Source organism: Antechinus flavipes, chromosome 2 (genome assembly GCF_016432865.1).
Source record: "Antechinus flavipes isolate AdamAnt ecotype Samford, QLD, Australia chromosome 2, AdamAnt_v2, whole genome shotgun sequence".
Lineage (NCBI taxonomy): Eukaryota > Metazoa > Chordata > Mammalia > Dasyuromorphia > Dasyuridae > Antechinus > Antechinus flavipes.
The window spans coordinates 139304921-139319927 of NC_067399.1; the positions used below are offsets into that span (position 1 = coordinate 139304921).

Below are 15007 nucleotides of genomic sequence, written 5' to 3' on the forward strand. Positions count from 1 at the left end.
TGCTTATAATCTCTTTATTTCTGGAATATAAGGTTTTCTATAACAACCCATGATGGCATTAGATTTTTTTGACTATATCATCACTCCATAGTCTTATGTTGAATTTTTAACCTATTGAAATTAACCAGACATTTTTGAACATATTATCTAGCAATATTTGTGAAATCTCTCTTATAATTGTGAAATTGATTTTCTGAGCCCAAGTGTAAGACTTTACATTTTTTTCTCTGCTAAATTCATCTTATTAGATTCATATAGCCCAGGGATCAGCAAATGATAGTACTACAGGCTCAACTTTCAGAACAGTAGGCCAGCTAAGAATATGGGCATTTAAAAAAATATTTTTAATTACAATATTTTATTGAAAAATATTAAAAAATTCAGATGACAGCTAGTTTGCTGACCCTTGCTCTAGCCAGTAAAGAAATTTTTTATTTCTGATTCTGTTAAGCAAGTTAGCCTTTCCTCCTAGCTTTGTATTATCTGTAAATTTAATAAGAATGCCTTCTATAAAATGACATGCTTGTAAAGGACTTTGTAAAGATTAAAGATTAAGATTACTATATAATCCATATTTACTATGGTTCAGTTGTTCTACAGCTCTCTCTACTATCATTGTGTTCAGGAATATATAGGTAAATGTTTAACAATTATCTCTCAAGGGTAAAAATATACCCACAACCTAGTTTTCAATTTATTTTGCATTATTAACATTATTATTTCCTCCATCATTTTTTCTCCATGCACTATTTTTTCCCTCATTTCCTTAGATTTAGATGATTAACCAAAGCCCTAATTTGTAGCATTTGCTTATTTCATTTTCAAATATTCACACACAAAATTTAACCAAAAGTTCTATAAACTGACTTCAGCATACCTGATTGTGTGGCTCTTCTAGATTTACTAAAGTATATCTAGGGTTCATTGGATACTTTATCCAATCTATAGCTTAGTAGATGTCCTTGGAGATTCCCTGGGCCACCAGTTTAGTAAATTTGTTCTAAAGGGCAATAAGGTTAGTCGGGTAGGATGTTCTTGAAAAAACCATGCTGGTCCTTTGTATTCCCTTTTCCTTTTCTAGTTGTTCAGGACCCATCTTTTTAAAGTGGCTCTTTCTAGAATTTCCCCAAGAATCCAAGTCAAACTCACAAGAACATGAACTCTTTGCTTTTTCAAAAATCAGCTCATTTGCCTTTTTTTCAGTTTTTGTCCTGTCCACCACAATCTTTCCAGGATTGTTGATGGTGATTCAGCAAGCACACTTGCTAATTCTTTCAGTACCTGAACTTGCTTTTCAACTGGGTCAAATGTTTAAGCCCTAGGTCAAAAGCTTAAAGTCCGAAAAATGTTGGTAATATTAAAGTCTTAGTTCTAGAGAGACAGCATGTAGTTATGAAGAATGTATAAGACTGGAAATAAGGGGAAACAGAAGACCTGGGTTCAAATCTTAGCTACTGGTGAGAAACTGGACATGTGCCTTCTTGCTGGGTCTGTTTTCTTTGGTGCAAAATGAGAAACTCTAGCATTATTGAATCACTGAACAAATCCTCCTTAACTTCCTCATAGAATAATTAAAGTAGTAATGGGTAGGCGATAAGTAAAGTAAGGAGAGAGTTCTTGGAAACTATAATGGGTTTAGAAAGTACATAACTTACATGGAATAGAGTAGAGTCAGCTTCCTCGAATAGACGAATGGACTATTTTAAGTGACATAGGTAGATGGCTACAACTCAAGAAACTGGAAATTTCAGGAAAGATAATGACTGTTGTTCCCATTATTGAGAGAAAAATTTTTACATTTTTCATCACCAACAAAGGTGGTTTAGAATATGTGCATATTTATCATTAGGCTATCAAAAGAAAGAATACTTTTCCTAATTAAATTTTCTGCTATGTTCTTCACTGACAATTTTAAAGAACTATGTCATGGAATTAGAATGATTTATAATGAACTTAGAAATTCTTGTTTTGTAATCAAGAATCAGCTCCTGAAATATTGTCAGTTTGAGAATTTTCCATTTTGGAAAATAAAAAATGGAATTATGCAAAAAGAGTAATTGATCTATTTATAAGTCTGATCTAGCAATCCCATGACTGTTTTAATATCCCTGGGAGGTCAAAGATATAAAGAAATGCTCTACGTCAAAATATTGATGGAAGCACTTTTTGTGTGTGTAAGCAAAGATGGCAAAGGAAGAGGTCATCATCTAAAGAATGACTCAACAAATTTGGTGCTATTTGTGTAATTAAAAATAATTGCATCACAAGAACAATAGATATGAGAAATTCTAAAAAAACATAAGGAACAAAAAAATAGGAAGACATATAGTGTCCTATAGAACAAAGCAAGACAATTCAGAAAAGTAACCACATAGACTACAATAATGCAAATGAAAGGAATGTGAAAGAGTGAAAAACTTATTAGTTTTAAGAATAAGCAGAAATCCCCCTCCTCCCCCAGGCTAATTACATTAATAAATTATAGCATCTGTTAACCTCTAAATAATATGGGCATTGGTCAGCCTGTTCCTTTTTCATGCTTTTCCTATTGCTTATTATTACATTAAAGAGAATGAACCAATAATAGCTGTTATTTTTCTCCCTTCACTGCTAAGCTTTCCTATCTTGCCTAGGCTGGAAGTCCAATGGCTACTCACAGGTCTGACCCCACTAATGATCACAACAAAAGCTTTGACCTGTTCCAATTCCATCTGGGGCCAGTTTGACCCTTGTCAGGCAGTCTGGTGGCCTTTTCCCCATCTCCCTCCCAGTATACTAGTGCTGGATTTAGCTTAGATACCTAATGGGCTTTTTCCCTCAGAAGTTCCAGACTTTAGTAATCCACCATAATTTTAGCTGACCCAGGAGCAGGAAGTACAGGTGTGTGCTGTGATGCATAGGTGAATTTCTAAACACTGTTAAGTTCACAAAATGTTTTACTCCAAATGACAGGCATTCTTCTCCTCATTTTCCAGATGATGAAATGAGTCCAGAAAGTTAAGATTATTTGTCCATGGGCTTACCCGAATCTCTGGTCTCCAAGTTCCATGCTTCTGCCTGTCACTAAAGCAGGCAACATCCTAAGTGCTGACTACAAAGAATATGTCTTGAGGGTAGAGACAGAGACAGGCAACACAGAGGAACTCGGGTAAAAAAACAGATCAAGACAAAATTATATTTTAAAAATCTAAAGTAGTGCATCAATTCATCATTGGTTAATAAAATCAAGTAGGAACTTTTAATAACATTTTTCATTAATGCTGTTGCAGTTACAACAAGGATCAGTCACAGCATCCCTGTCAACACACCAGAGCTACATACTCAAAAACCAAGGTTAAATACACAGAGCACTTGAGTTCCATATCAACTCAGTCAATCAACAAACATTTATTAAGCTTGTACTATGATCCAGATAAAATGCTAGGTTAAACCCTAAGGATACAAAGAAAACAAACAATCATTCCCTGCCTCAAGAAGTGTACAATTCAATGGAGGGAAGAGAGGCCATACTATCTAGGTAAATATCAGTTGATCAAAAAGGAAATGCCTCAAAAATTCTCTCATTTTTTCTCTGTATGTCTGTCTTTATGTCTCTTTATGTACCTCTCTTATACCCCAAACTCAAATTCTCTAAATGTTAAAAGAAACGGCCTAATATCCAACATTTGTTTGTACAGAATGTTTTTTTCTAATGTTTTCACAGAGGGTGGTCAAAGCTCTACTAAGATTAAGAGAAATTAAGTACACATTTGTAGGTAAAAAAACACTTGACTGGTTATTGTAAGATTGGTCCTAAATTCTGCACTAACTTCCTGGGAGTTCAGAAATCATTTTCCCCTTTCTGCACCTCTATTCCTTAGTGAAAAAACATGAAAGTTGGACTTGATGAATCTTAAGGAGGTTTCTAGTAATATTCTATGAATCCATAGATTTTTCTTCTCTCCTTCCTTCCTTCCTTCCTTCCTTCCTTCCTTCCTTCCTTCCTTCCTTCCTTCCTTCCTTCCTTCCTTCCTTCCTTCCTTCCTTCCTTCCTTCCTTCCTTCTTTCTTTCTTTCCTTCCTTCCCTCCCTTTCTCTCTCTCTCTCTCTCTCTCTCTCTCTCTCTCTCTCTCTCTCTCTCTCTCTCCTTCTCCCTCTCTCCCTCTCTCCCCTTTCAGGAAGACATATACACTGAGGGGAGACATGCTGAGACATGTAAAGCTGACACCATATGGAACTCCACATAGTCCCTTCTCAGGAGTTTTAAAGGGATAGGGCCAGAAAAATATGGAATGCTTCATAAATCTGTTTTATCTTTGCATAGAGGCTATGTTAATTTCCTGATCTTTCCAGTATCAGTATATTTGCTTCCCAAGCAAGTATGAATTCACAAATTTTCACAACATTCCTGTAAGGGAGGTAGGAAAAATCTTATCTCCATTTAATAGATGGGGAAACTAAAGTCCATAAAATTAAGTGACTTGCTCAAAGGAAATTAGCCAGTTTAAAACTAAAATCTTTCCCACTGTGGAGCAGCACAATTTATAATTTTGGTTTGAAGCTGATGGATCTTAAGGACTGATCTAGGCTTCTGGATTGAGCTATTGCATAAAACCCTTAGTTAGGAAAGTTCCATGTAAAGTCTGAAAGATAAGGATAGATCAAGAGGGTTTGAATAGCCTGGTAACCTAATAATGCTGGCTTGGCTCAAGAGAGAGCCTAATCTTCTGAAAAAGAGAAGATTTTTTCCCATATTCCTACTGTTTCCCCACCCCATCCCTAACTGGATCTTCACTAGGGTTTCTTGACCTGGTCATTGTCACACTATGGTTGTCAGAAGTTTTTGTTTTTTGTTTTTTCCCCCCAAGCAAAACAGCTGTAGGTAGGGGAAAATAGAAGGAGAAAATGGGTTCCAATGGGACTTTTCCAAGGCTTCTTTAAGGGGAAAGGTCATCTTACAGGCCAGGTGGATTGTGGAAGGGCTCTCCTTAATGGGATGGCTTTTCTCTTGTTTTCTTCACCTGCTTGTTAGGAATGGAGGAATCTGATCTGAGAAGGGAGACAGTCTCCTCAGTCTGGCAAACACTCCCATAGTTCTACCGCCCTTACCTCTTTAGCTCTCCAAAGTGCAGAGGTTGTATTTCTAATGTCTTCCCATCAGCTTGGAGTTGGGGGTGGAAAAGGAGATGGGATTGTCAGGTCCATTAGATCCTGAGCCAACACATATTAGGTTTTTCTTTTTTTTCTCCTATCCTCTTCTCTAGAGGCCATTTGACCCTTATCAGTAACTCAGAAAATCTCTTGTCAAGGTCACTCCACTCTGCCAGATGATACCAGGTCAACTCCCAGCACCAGATAACTCCCCCCTGCTGTCTGGAATAAGAAATTATCTCTGCTCTTATGCAGGGCCAGATGGCTGGACTAGGTGGCCATGAACCAAAGTGTAGAGATCTCCATACAGAAATGGAATAGCTTGGGAAAGTTTTCCAAATCTCTGTCTTGTTCAGAAAAGAGTCCCTGATTCATTCTTTCTTTCCAGTTATCATCTCATCTCTCTCCCAGCCTCAAACTGGATACCTCAACTTGGTGCAATTTCTGTTTTCCTAAAGTCGTAACAGAAAGATGGAATATAGAAGTTTCTTTTCTTTCTTTCTTTCTTTCTTTCTTTCTTTCTTTCTTTCTTTCTTTCTTTCTTTCTTTCTTTCTTTCTTTCTTTCTTTCTTTCTTTCTTTCTTTCTTTCTTTTCTCTCTGCTGCTTGAATCTTACAGTTTTAAGCAGGTTTCTGCTTTTGACTACTGGGCCAGGGTGGGGCTGCTTGGAACCAAAAGAGGAGAGTAGCCATTAAAAAACCCAAAATCCCTAGCCATTCCTCAAATATATATACTGCATAAAGTGCTGTGCAAGTCATTGGGGATAAAATAAGGGAATGAAGCCTTCTGCCTATAATGTTATATTCTACCTATAATACCACTAGGGAGATAGGATGTAATACCCCATAATCTTAATATTGCCTTAAGTATCAACTAATTGGGCATAGACAGTAAGTGCTAAGGGAATCCAAAGGAGGAAAAGATCATGAAGAGACAGGACCCTCAAGTAGAATCCTCCCTCTTCCTAAGAATTGACATTCTTAACTCAGGGAATGTCAAACAAATATGAGAAAGCATTGATCTGGGGTTGGGAAACCTGAGTGTACCTCTTAGTTCTGGCTCCTTCTGGTCATGTGACCCCAGATTCTTTAATCTCTGAGGCTCAGGTTGTTCACTGTTTGGTGGACAATATAAGATCATAAATTTAGAGCCAGAATGGATTTTAAAGATCATCTAATTCAACTCCCTAATTTTACAGATGAGGAAACTGAGGACCACCCTGGACTGCTAAATTGGTAGAATATGGACGAACAGGGATAATACTATTCTACCTATTTCACAAGATTTTTATGGGTATCAGTATTTTATAAACCTTAAAACATGGCACAAATGTGACTTGGTATAGAGAGATTTCCTTTGGTAGATTTCATTCATTTTCTTCTTAAACTGAGATCTGTCAGTCTGTAAAAGGTTCCATATCTTTCAACCTGCTGGTGAAAGGCAATACACACTTTTCCCTGTCTGCTGGGCCGATTCTCATGATTTTTGCCTTCTCTTTCTCCCTCCCTTTATGAATGTGCTCTCTCTCTCTCTCTCTCTCTCTCTCTCTCTCTCTCTCTCTCTCTCTCTCTCTCTCTTTCTCTCTCTCTCTCATTCTCTTTTTCAGCAGGAATATAATGTTCGGCTGCCTTACACCCACTCTCCTAACTCTGCCAGCGAATAATGACTAAGGTGGTGGGTGGAAATGCAGCAAGTTGAGACCAATTTAGCAGTCCAGGGTGCCAAGGGGAGGGTGATTTAGCAGCAAATGGGTTTGCAACAGCAGGGAGAATTGAAATGCTCCCAAAGCTAACAGGCTGACAATAGCCGAGGGCACAGGTCTTACCACGTACCCTTCTGGGCAGAGGATGTGAATTACAGGTTACCTGGGAATCTATGTGACTGGGATGGTGTGTGCATTTAGGTATAAAGCTGTTCATATGGATTTATGTGCTTATGAGAAGATCTCTGAAGCCAGAGTGTATACATTCAGCATTGCTGCTGGACAAAACTGAAGTTACACTGTGAAGTCTCTCTAGGAGCAACCCTAGAAATCATCTAGTTCAAATGACTATATAGGAAACAGATCTGGATTGGAAGGGTCTTTGAAGGCTGTCTTCAATTTCCACTCTTGGCAATAGGACCAAATCCAAAATTGGAGCAAATCATTTAGCTCCAAGCACCCAGATAGGAAGCAGTAGGGATGAGACTAGAACCCAAGTCTTGTGATTTCCAAAGTTAATGCTTTTTGTGAGGAAACTGAAGACTAGAAAAGGAGAAATGCCTTGTCCAGGCCCATGTAGGTATAGCAAGTGGCTAAGCCAAGGTCTTCTTATTCAAAATCCAGGTTTCTTTCCCTCTTTTCCATATTTCAGGCTGGTCAACCCTGTCTTTGATGATCACACATTTCTATTTTTTTTTTTTTTAACCCTCCCTAAACTCCCTTTGGAGCCAGCCAAGGCTCCAAAACCCAGTACTCTTCCTGTGGTGAAAGTAAGCAAAGTGATAAACTAATTCATGTCAAAGTGTTAATGATTTTGTTACCCTTCCCAGGGATATTTACATTTCAAAGGAAGAACAAAAGGGAGATAGGGAGTGGAGTGGGGGGAGAAAGCAAAAGTGGAATCTCAGGTATGGTGGTATCAGATATGGGAGATATTTAGGGGTGAGGGCTGGCATGGTGAGGCCGGCCTGTGTGAATATGTGTATTCTTAGTGGTTGTAATATCATGTCTCTTTGATTTTATAATGTGGTCTATGATCCTGAAGAAGTCCATGATCATTTAGTTGTAACTATCTCGATCACAGCAAAGAGAATGTGAGAGAATGTCTATGAGGTTATATGTGTGCTCCTGGCAGGCTTCCTTAAAATACTTATCTTCTACCACATTGGAGCTACTCAGTTGGTGATCCCTACAGAGAGGCTCTTTATTGCTTTTGTTCCAGGTACTAAACTCCACCCACATCACATCTGTTCAGAATCCAATTTACCCTTATTAAGAAAAAAATCACCTCTCTGGTCTAATTGGAATAATTAGCTGGGTTGACTATTAGCTCCCTTTTCTCTGTTTTTATCTCTTCTGTCCCTTCACACCTTTTCCAGCTTCTCTTCTCTTTCTCCTTTCCGATCCCTTCCTTTCTGTTTTTTTTTTTTTTTTTGGTGCATTTTCCTCATATAAAGGAGTAGAATCTATCCATGCTCTGTCATCTTTTTGAACGTGGTCTTAAATATTATTTAGCTTAAGAAGACCAAAACAACAGCAGCAGCAACAACAAAAATCCTTAAAACAAAACAAAATCCTAACAACAAAACCTTTCCAAAAACCCCCACAATCAACTAACAAACAAAAAAGCCCAAACCCAAACTCCAAACAAAAAAACAAAATAAAAATAAACAAACAAAAAACAACCAAGAAAACCCTAGCCAAATGAGTTTAGGAATTTATTGGGTACTAGAATTATTAGGTACTAGAAATTATGAATTCATTTTGGTATTAGGTGGAAAAAACTGAGAGCAAAATAAACTTTGCTATTTTTGTAAAACTTCAATTAGAAATCCATTGTTTTAATATTTGGTAAAATATGGATATGGACTATGCTTAAAAAAAAAAAAAAAGTTTGGCATTGAACTAGTTTGGGAGAAAGTGCTGAAGAAACCCAGAGGCCAAATGAGATTTCAAAGAGGAAATGCTTAACCTACTTAAAAAGATTGAGCCCATCTCTAACTCTACAGGAGCAATCCCCCATTACCACTTAGTATGCTAATTACAAGTCTTGCTTATCTCTTTACTTGGATAAATTTGGCTAGCCCATTTTCTTTATTCCAATTATCATCCATTGATCAACTAACTACCAACAAAGGAGGCAAGACATAGTCCTTGTCCTCCAGGAGTTTATAATCTAGTGAAGTCTGTGAAAGTATATAGGTTTCTTTTAATTGGTCCAACTTTTTCTCTAATGTCATACTGTTAGTTAATCAGCATGCATTTATTAAGTTTTAACTGCCTGGCAAGGTAGTAGGAACAAAAAAAGGTCAAAAATACTGTCCCTGCCCTTAAAAAGTTCATATTCTAATGGAGGAGTCAACAGGAAAATAAATCTGTAGATACAGGAGATATTAAGAGTATCCCAATCCATGGGCTTAATGGGAGAAGAAGAATGAGGCAGAAACCAGAATAGACTTCCTGAAGAAGGTTGGATTAAGTTGATGCTCAAAAGCAGCAAAGAAAGTCATGAAGTGAAGGTGAGGAAGGGGAACAACATAGATTTGGGAACCAGCCAATGCAAAGGCAAAAAATCCAGAAAAACCTCAAGAAGTCCAGAAAAGCTGGTGGGAGTCCATTAAAATGGAAGGGAGCCCAGAAAAATGGCAGGGAGTCTAGAAAAATGACAAGAGGTCCAGAAAAGCAGCAGTGAGTTCAAGAAAATGAGAAGGGGTCAAGAAGGATGGCAGAGGATCCAGAAAACCAGTAAGTCCAGTCCTGCTGTATCATATGCAGGGGAATAAGATGTATGAAGCTAGAAATGTAGGAAGATACCAGGTTAGGAAAGCCTTTAAATGCCAGAGGGCTTTTTATTTGATATTTAGATTATAGAGAGCTAGGAATGTTATTGAATGAGTGTCACTTTGGCAGCTGAATGGAAGATGGATTGGAGTGGGGCTCTCCCCATTCCAATTAGAGTTAGACAAAGCTATTGCAATACTCTATGCAAGAAGAAATAAGGGCCTGAATTCTAATGGAGAAATGACATATAGTAGAGATTTTGTGATGGTAGATATGGTAAAGATTTGACAACAAAATGGTTAGATGGCATGAGTATGTGTGAGCCTGGGTGACTGAGAACATAATGGTACCCTTAACAATAAGAGGATTGTTGGCAAAAAAAGTTTGAAGAGGAAAATAAACAAGTTTTCTTTTGGATATGCTGATTTTGAAATGTCTATAAGACACCCACTTCAAGGCATTTATTGGGTTCTACAAAGTTATGATAGTGACTAGAGTTCTGCTACATCCTAGCAAGTCTTTATGAATAAATTTGAGCATGGGATAGTAGAACATTGAAAGATTAATCATCAAAATAGTTATGGGGTGATAAAATTTTTGGGCAGAGCAACACATGAAGACCGCATAAGTTTCAGAAGTGTTGCAATCTGCATTATTAAAGGTAGTACTTACTCCCAGGACATCACAAATAAATGAAGTAGGTAAAGCTTTCTTTTGATAAGTATTCTTGCCAGATAGAATGGAAACCACAATGTGATTCAGAGGTATCCTGAAAGAACAAGGCATTCTAGACCATTTTTGTTTTCAACAGGCACTATATCTCTAAATACCATGAGCTTGAACACTTTGCTCTCATTGCAGACTCATCTCTTATGACATTCTAAGCAATTAATTGTTGCCCTCACCTCCAGTTAGCTACTTCAGAACCAAGAGTTGGAAAGAGAAGGCTTAAGGTCTGTCTCCATATGGCGTAAGAAAAAGAGACTTTTCTCTTGGGAGAAAAATTTTTATCTCCCTATTTCAAGCAGATGTCTTGTCAACACAATCAGCCTTGATTCTCTGCTTGGCTTATCAATATATATTGATAAATTACTATGATCCCTGCTGTCAAAGAATTTATAATTAAGTTGAGTCAACAGACTGACCTATTTGCTTGGAAAGTGAGAATTTTCCTACTGCATCTAGGACCATCTTTCCCATTCTTCAAAGTTCAGTTCCTCTATGAAGTCTTCTTCAGCTATTCATCCTTCAGGAAGTGGGGGAGGGGAGATAGCTATTTATGGTTTTAAAAAAGTGCCTTTCTCACAACTACCCGGCTAGTTATATAGTGCCATTTTTAGCACCCCCATTTTATGGACCAGGAAACCAAAGTTCAGAGAATGCTTTGCATAGGGTCAGACAAGCTAGTAAATGTCAGAGTCAAGACTTGATAGTAAATCCTGTTCTTGGAATCAGAAGCTGGAGTTCAAGTTCAACTAACTGTATGAACTTCAGTTTTTAAAAACCTTAAGTTGTGTTATACTTAAAATAGGGATGATAATACTTTCACTACCTTTCTCCCAGAGTTATTAGAAGGAGAAAATGAAATCACATATACAAAGCAGTTATAAGCACACAAGACTATGTAGATATTGGTACTATTATTTAAGCTCATACAGACCTCTCCCTTCAAGGAATTCCCAATTTCCTATCACGTTTGTTGTCCCAAATGAATTCTAAGTTTCTGGACAGGGACCATCTTAGGTGCTCAATATGCATTGATTAGCCAAGAGGAAGTCATAAATCTAATATCTCATCTTTACTTCTTTTTCACAATAAACCTTCCCATCAACAAACTAAGCAGTGAGGGTCTTACATTTTTATAAATGAGGAAATTGAAGAAGTTAAGTAGATCTTTTCTGGCACACACACACACACACACACACTCTCTCTCTCTCTCTCTCTCTCTCTCTCTCTCTCTCTCCCCTAGTTATAAAGGGTTAGATTTCCCTAACCTTGTCAAACCTCATTGAAAAGTCCATTGGGCTTTCCATTATATCATTTTGCAGCTCAAAACTTTGGGAGCACAAGACCAAAAAGATGGACATGAAACATAGTTTTTCCCCTGATATTTTTTCTGTTAGATAGAGGCAGGGATTTTGACACAGCTAAGTTGTTTTGAATAAGGGCTACTGTCTTTAGCCAGATAGCAGGAGAAAATCAGCACATTCTTATGTCTGTGGACTGAAGGAAACTCACAGCTGTTCACCTTTTGATCAATATATCAATATACATTCTCTGATCCCCACAAATACACAATTCTCCCATGCCTTTTTCTTATATATTTACAACATCTACCTTCCTCTCCAGAAGTATGGCAATAGTGCCTGGCATATAGTAGGTGCTTAATAGATGTTTGATGATTGACACTCTGGCATCTCTAGCATCCCAAGAAACAGGGAATCCCAAGAACGGTACCTGTGATTTCAGTAGTATAGGAAACGCTCTACCAATGCAATTTTGCACTTTCTCTATAATTTAGTCTTAGAGAATGGCCTAGGGCACTGAGAAGTTAAATGAACTTGTCCAAAATCATGTGGTCAATATTCCTAAAAGATACCTTGAACCCAAGCCTATATTCGTTCCTTCTCAGTTGCTAATACATATTTTATTAAACATCATCTCCTTATCACATACAACCTAAATCCTTTCCCCTTGCTCCTCTTCCTCATATAATCATATCTTCTAAGGAGACTAATGTTACTCCTCCTACCAAAAATATTTCCCAATTCCACTCATATCTATATTTAGAAAGACAACATATTCTTCTTGATGGAGAGACCTGAGAGAGAAGGCAAGGTTGGGGGTGGTGGTGGTGCTATACCTAATTTTGTCCCTTAGTTGCTAGGTGACCCTGAACAAGTAATTTTCCCTTCCAGTGCCTGCAGTTCCTTCATCTATGGAATGGGGGTGCTCTCAAATCTACTTTTTCTGGAACATTGTGAAGATGGAGTTAGCAAATGAAATAGCAACTGAGAAGTGCACCGACCTGCCCATCAACAAGGTGTTCTTACTTATTATTACAAGTGGCATCATCCACAGACTCCCAACCATAGAATCTGTTGCCCTCTTCCTCAGAGGCAAACCACTTCTTTCCAAACCCCAGTACTAGCAATGGATGTTACTGTCAATTTCTGTTTTTGTATCTCTCCATAGCTTACTCTCTCTTTTTCTTTCCTCTTTCTGACTCTTTCTCTCTGTCCCTCTCAGCTGTGTTTATGTGACTCTCTCCCACACCCTCCTCTATTTCTCTCTGGAACACACTAAAGAATATTTGCATATTCATCCCCTTTTTTCCTTCAAGCACATCTGTACCTCCAAAAACCAATAACAACTCCAGTTAAAAAAACACTTCTTTCTTCTCTCCCCAAACCCCTTTTCAAGAAACCAGGTGAGAAGTTACCAAACAGAAAGGTTCATCTTACTTTGGCTGTACATCCCACAATTTGACTACACCTTGGGCTGAGCAGAACACCCTTATCTGACAGTGTTGCTTGCCAAAGGCTCTTGAGAACTCTTCCAAGAAAGTTTCCTCAGACTCCAGAACAAAGACATTTTGAGGAGTGGGAGGAAATGGATAGGGATGGGGATGGGAATGGAGAGGATGGGGAAGTAGTCCACTCAGACATTCAGATGACAGGAGAAGTAAGCCCACTTACCTGGGAGGTTGAGGGCTCTGAAGCAAAACAGCCCACTGGCAGTTTCTTCAAGTATTTGAGACAATCGTGGGTGGAGGAAAGTGTGGGCGAGTTTTACAGCAAATGGGTGTGCGCCAGCCAGCCCCCACTTTTCAACCTTTGCATTTGGAGCAAGAAACTGGAATATCTCCACCTGTCTTGGTCTTTTCTCCCTCCTCTCCGCTCCCCCCAGCTCCCCTACCCCCTTCCGTGGAGGGTTATTGTATTGTCTGTCTGATGTGTGAGAGGGAAGCATGTGGTAGGGAGTGTGCGCCTCAGGGCTGTGTGTGTGAGAGAAAGGAAGGAACGTTGCTTTGAGCTTATTTCGGGTCTTCTGCACACCGCCGCCCCCCACCCCCAGATCCGTCTCTCTCTGTGTATCTTTTTCTCTCTACCTCGTTCTCTTTCCATTTCTCTCTCCGTGTGTCTATTTCTCTGTGTCTCTGTCTCTGTCACTCTGTCTCTGTCTCTTTCTGTCAAAGTCTCTCTCCCTCTTTTCTCCCTACCCTCTTTTCTCTTTCCCCCTTCCTCCGACTCTATTGCTTTGCTCTCTTGTAGCCTTGATCGACCTATCCATTGACATGAAGCTCTGGGAAAGTCATCCTGAAACCTCAGATTCCTTGCCCTTTCTCTTAGCTTATTCTCCCAGAATTCAGTTTCAGTGAAGAGCCAAGTTCATGTACAGACCTTGCGCTTGCTCATCAAACAATCCTGGTCCCTCTCTCGCACCGGTTCCCAGATGACAACTACTATGGCCAGCCGATAAAGTTCAAGGCTCTTTAGCCTTTCAGCTGTCCTGGGTACCCTCCTGCAGCTGGCTCGCACCGCGCGCACCCGGTGCCTGAGTTCTAGCTGCGCCAATGTCACCCGAGTACTTTTATAGAACAAGGTTGGTCTTGGGGCTGGAAAGAGATTGAGTATATACAGGCAGGCACAGAGATTGGCACTGACAGATCAACAGACAGACAGACGCACAAACACACAGACAGGGAGAAACAGACTGAGATGAGCGTCCCTGCCCCCAGAGCCGGAGAGATCACTACTACTAGCAACAGCCAAAGACTTAACAGAAGGTAACTAGATCCCACATTGCCCAGACCTTAACTCCCTCCCCCCACTCCTTTTGCCTTGGGGCTGATGAGGATTTTTGTTTAGGCTTTTCTTTTCTTTTTCTCGTTCCCCGAGAATAGCAGTCTGCGCTCGTGTCTTACCTGCTAGTATCTGTCCGCTAGTCCCCCTCTGACCCCTGGAGTAAGAAGCAGACAAACTTTCAGTGTCTTCTCCAGCTCAGCCTCTCTCTACTCGGGCACAGCCAGCCAGCCAGCTCTGAGGGAAGCTTTCCCAGGCACCGAGCTCCTACAGGCAACTTGGCTCTCAGCCCAGCCTCTGTTCCTCAATCCATCCCCAGCTAGAGGAACCCCAGCCAGGCAGGCAGAGGTGGGGCTACCTCGCCGTTCTCCCAGCTCATTGGCTAGGCCGCCAGCAGCAGCAGAGGTCCGGGAGCTCTTCCAGAAAGCCTTTGTTTCCTGCATGACAGCTGTACATTTGTCAGGATTCCCCCCCTTCCCCCTCCCCCCGCCAGTCTCTTTCCCTCCTCCCCCCCATTTCAAATATTCACCAACTTGATTTCCTTACTGCTGGCTGCTCTTCCTTTTCTTACCCCCAAAGTCCCACTGCCA

At 39.6% G+C, this 15007-nt stretch overlaps 1 protein-coding gene across 2 annotated transcripts in view; it reads right to left on the reverse strand.

Moving 5' to 3' along the window:
* The window catches only part of LZTS1 (leucine zipper tumor suppressor 1), a 75544-nt gene extending 60771 nt beyond the window's left edge, over positions 1–14773 (reverse strand). Inside the window, exon 1 of one of the 2 annotated variants that reach the window (XM_051975657.1) lies at positions 14540–14773. The gene's annotated coding sequence lies outside the window, so the exon portion shown is untranslated. Of the gene's footprint in view, positions 1–13310; positions 13467–14539 lie in introns of those variants that run through there. The other variant, XM_051975658.1, reaches the window with a different exon arrangement.
* Positions 14774–15007: the final 234 nt, after the last annotated feature.